The 5,122-nt window shown below is 38.7% G+C and overlaps 1 non-coding gene across 1 annotated transcript; it reads left to right on the forward strand.

Moving 5' to 3' along the window:
• The first annotated feature begins 3,369 nt into the window (after positions 1-3,369).
• Positions 3,370-3,559, forward strand: LOC115305884. Its single transcript, XR_003915073.1, has one exon. It is a non-coding gene; the product is annotated as a U2 spliceosomal RNA (small nuclear RNA).
• The last annotated feature ends 1,563 nt before the right edge of the window (positions 3,560-5,122 follow it).

Here is a 5,122-nt window from a genome sequence, read left to right on the forward strand (position 1 = left end):
GATCTGACCTGAGCCGAAGTCAGAGGCTTAACCAACTGAGCCACCCAGGCGCCCCTAGAAGGAAGATTATTATAACTAGATGAACCCAATATTTTTACATGGGACATAAATGAACATGGTTCTGAAAAGGGTTTGTTGTTGTTGTTTAAAATAACTTTTTAAAAAAACGTTTATTTATTTTTGAGAGACAGAGAGACGGAGCGTGAACAGGGGAGGGGCAGAGAGAGAAAGAGACACAGAATCCAAAGCAGGCTCCAGCCTCTGAGCTAGCTGTCAGCACAGAGCCTGATGCGGGGCTCGAACTCATGAACCCGGTGATCATGACCTGAGCCAAAGTTGGACACTCAACCAACTGAGCCACCCAGACGCCCCTCGTTGATGTTTAAAGATTTTATTTTGGGGCACCTGGGTGGCTCCATCTGTTAAGCATCTAAATCTTGATTTGGGCTCAGGTCATGATCTCAAGGTCCTGGAATAGAATCCACAAGGGTTCCACAGCTGGGTGTAGATCCTACTTAAGATTCTCTTACTCTCTCTTCCTCTGCCCCTCCCTGACTCACACGAGAGGACTCTCTCTTGAAAAAGAAAAGAAAGATTTTATTTTTAAGTAAGCTCTATAGTGAATGTGGGGCTCAAACTCACAACCCTAAGATCTAGAGTCACATGCTCTACAACTGAGCCAGCCAGGAGCCCCTGAAAATGATTTATTATACTTTTATATAGAACTTTGCTTTGTAGCAATAATCATTATGATGAACTAAACAATTATAGTTCAAGTTTTGTACACTTCAGGGGCGCCTGGGTGGCTCAGTTGGTTAAGCCTCCGACTTCGGCTCAGGTCAGATCTCATGTTTGTGGGTTCGAGCCCCGCGTCAGGCTCTGTGCTGACAGCTAACTCAGAGCCTGGAGCCTGCTTCTGGTTCTGGGTCTCCTTCTCTCTCTGCCCCTCTCCCTCTCATGCTCTGTCTCTCTCTGTATCAAAAATAAAATAAAACATTAAAAAAATTTTTTAAAAAGTTTTGTACACTTCATTACCTGTAAATTCCATTATAATTTTCTGCCTTTCTTATATAAATAATTATTTCAAGTAGGCAATACATTTATAAGATTTAAAAATTAGAAAGTATAAATAGGTACACAATGAAAAATCTTCCTCCTACCTTTTGCCCTTTCACTGCCCAGTTCCCACCCTCACCTTTAATACACACACATGTGCACATACACACAACTAGTACTATTATCTTGTAAATCCTCCCACAGTTTCTTCATGCATATATAAATAAGTACAAATATATATTCTTACTCTCCCTTTTAACACAAATAGCCCATTCTGCACTTTTGCTGTTTAAAATTTCATAATGCATCTTGGAGGTCTTTCCATATCAGTATGCGTAGGGTTTTTCATTCTATTTTACTGTTGTGTAGTGTTCCATTGTATAAAGGACCATGATTTATTTAAAGAGTATCTCACTAACGGACAATTAGGCATCTAGTCTTTTGTTATTGAAACAAAGCTTCAATAAATAATGTGGAACATTTATCATTTTACACATGTATGACTCTAGCTATAAAATCCCTACAAGAAAAATTATTGGGCCAAAGGATGTCTTAATTTGTAACTGCTATAGATATTGCTGAATTGTCTTCCTTGGAGGTTGTACTGTTTAACTGTCCCGCCAACATCAATGAGAAGGACATTCATTTCTTTTTTCTTTCATTCATTATGTAAATATTTACTGCATATCCACGGCCTCTTGGGCACCATGGGAAATACTAGGGTGTAACTAAGACATAGCTTCTGCCCTGAAGGAGCTCGAGTCTGGGACAGTAGTGCTTAACAGGGGTAATTTTATTCTCAAGGGAACATTTGACAAATGTCTGGGGACACAACAAAGAAGTATGTGGTCCAAAGTGTCATTAGTGTTAAGACTGAGAAACCCTGGCCTGATGGGAGTGACAGACATTGAAATGTGGAAACACTGTGTTCATGAAACTCAAAAGAAAGGCTTCTGAAGGCCTGAAGAGAAACAAGGATGGGTGAGAAGGAAAAGAAAACAGCCAGCGTGAGGGCATGGAGGGGCATGAGGAGTCTTGAGTGGCCAGTCTAGTGAAAGCTGTATGAACGAAGCATGTGTAGCAAGGCCAGAGAAATTATCATGGATCAGACTGACAAGGGCCTTGGTTAGGATAAAGGATGTGATCTTTAAGCAATGTGGGGAGTCACTGAAAGGTTTTAAGCAGAGAGTGGGGGTGTTTAGATGTGCATTTTAGAAACTCTCTTTGGCTGCAGGAGGGAGGATAGTTTGGATGGGGGCCAGATTGTTGACAGACAGAAGAATTAGGAAGCTTGGCAGTAATCTAGATTGGAAGTGACAAGAGCCACAACCAAGGTGGGAATGGAGGGGAGGGGTTCAGGTGATACAAAGTTAGGTAGAATCAGAAGGACATGGAGCTAAGAAGGGAATTTAAAGGATGATTCCTGGGTTTCTGATACATAAGCAATGGGGTGGACAGAGAGGTCATTCTATAAGTTACAGAATACTAGAAAAGAGCAGATCTGGGGAGGGAAAGAAATGTTAATAGATGTGTTGAAGTTGAGTCAATAAGCAGAGAACATTCAGACCTGCAGTTCAGCAGAAAGCCCAGGTCCAGCATACCCATTTAAGAGGCATCAACAAGAAACTGTCCTTTGAAACTTTGGGAGTGGATGAGGTCATCCAGGGGGAATGCAGGAGGAGAAGTGGGTGGAGAACAGAGCTCTTGGGAGCAGCTGCTGATTGGCCTCCATGGAAATTGTTTGAGGAGCTGAATGCTCATCTCTTTTATGGATTGCTATTCTCATTTCCTCTGGCTTGACGCTTCTGCTTCTCTATTCTCTTCCAAGCCAGCATCCCAATTTTTGACAACTCGCTAAGAGGCTATGCAAATCTAACTTGCTATTAATGCTGTTATTTTCATTACCCAATTGCTCATCTGGTACCTGAAAGCCTTCTACAACATACTCTCTGCCACCTTCTGCAAACCTTTGGCAACACTTTATTCTTTAAAAACTCAGTTCAAGTATCTTTCCTGCCTGCCTTACAGAGAACCCTGGGCAAATATCTGTTACAGAATTTAAATACCTCCCTATATTGTCTGGGCTTTTAGTCTGCTTCCCCAGCATACTGAAAGCTCTTTAGAGCGGGAATCAGTTATCTTAGACTATCCACACCGAGTACAGAGCTTGGTACTTAGACATTGAAAAATGGCTTTTGAATGAATAACTTTGATTGAGTTCTGAGAGGTTTATTGATAGGACTAATATACATTCCAGGGCACTGTTGGTTTACACCTATTGTCCTGGCACAGTTATTAATAATTACCCATTTCATTACTTCTCGACCTTTTGGCTAAGATCAAGTGTAGTTTCTGTTCTTATCAGTTTAATACCTGATATGCCCTATATCCAAGAACAATATATTAAGTGGATTTTTGGAGAAAGGAGACGGAATAGCAGCTTGCCCCATCCACTCTGCACATAAACCAGATATTGTGGTATTTCAGGAACAGTTCACTCCCTCAGGGACAAAATAATAATAGTAATAATGTTATTATTATCCTTTTCAATCTCAAAAGCACACTTATTTGCAAGATAAAATATATGGTTACCCTATTTATAGAATACCCGATTGTCATAGCTGCTCCTAACTTTTGGCAAGTGTCTCTGTTTACAAGACATTTCTACCAGAGAAATCAGAAGACACAGTAGGGTCTGTTGCTAGTTCCAATAAACATTAAATCAGAACCACTTTTCTGAAATTATGAGACAGAAATGAGATTCCAGGGTTATGAGAAAGAGAAAGAATTCACACAGATCCTCACACTGATAAAACTTTCAAAACCTGCAAGCTATAAAAAAATATGAAAAATGACTGGCACAAATACAATGGTGCAGTGCTAAGAACCAAGAACTGTTGGATATTATAGATATGGGGCCTGACAAATCAAGTAGCTACAATAATTCATTGTGTAAATAAGGAATTGAAGCCCAGAGAAATTATGTCAAATTGATCAGTTATAAAGTCAATGTAAAAATGGGGTTTAGACGTAAGGATAATCAAATATAACAAAGAAAGAAAACAGAGAATTCAAAACTAGACCCACAATATATGCAGTTATTTGATTTTCAGTGAAGGCACCAAAGCAACTCAATAGGGAAACTAAAGTATTTTCAACCAAATGGTGCTGGAACAACTCAATATCCATATAAGAAAAAAATGAACCTGATCCCCTACCTCACGCCATTCACAAAGACTAATTTGAGATGGATTAGAGACTAAAATATAAAAAATAAAAATATAAAGCTTCTAGAAAAAAAACCATAGTAGGATATCTTTATGACTTGAGGGTAGGTAAATATTTCTTAGAGAGGACACAAAAAGCAATAACTATAAAAAAATTGACAAATTCAACTTCATCAAAATGTAAAACTTCTACTCATTGAAAGATACTGTTAAGAAAAGAATAAGTGAGCCACATACTGAGAAAAACATCTGTAAAACATATATCTTATAGATACCTATTAGCTACAAAGGGAAAAATAGTAACTTTGCAGTGCAGAAATACAGCAGATTTTACCCTGACCAAATGATCAAAGTTAACATTGCCGGTAATGGTACAAATGACATCATTTACTTCCTGATAGGATGCACTGAGAAGAGCCCAATTTTCTTTCTGTGGTATTCCTGCCAAAAAACACATAACCTCAATCTAAACATGAAGAAACATCGAACAAACCCAAAATGAGGGAAATTCTATAAAATGCCTAGCCTGTACTCCTAAAAAGTGTCAAGGTTATAAAAAACAAAAAAAATATTGAGAAACTTCTCCAGACTACAGTATGGTCAAAGTTTAGGTAATAGCATTATACCAATATTAGTTTACTAAATTTGGTCATTGTACTATTGTTGTATAAGAGAATGTTCTTTCTTTATTTTTTATTTTTAAAAAATGCTTATTTATTTATTTTTGAGAGAGAGCGCAAGAGCTGGGGAAGGGCATAGAGAGAGACAGAGACAGAGACAGAGAACCTCAAGCAGGCTCCACGCTATCAGCATAAAGCCCAACATAGGGCTCAAACTCA

Source organism: Suricata suricatta, chromosome 10, assembly GCF_006229205.1.
Source record: "Suricata suricatta isolate VVHF042 chromosome 10, meerkat_22Aug2017_6uvM2_HiC, whole genome shotgun sequence".
In the NCBI taxonomy this organism is placed as follows: Eukaryota; Metazoa; Chordata; class Mammalia; order Carnivora; family Herpestidae; genus Suricata; species Suricata suricatta.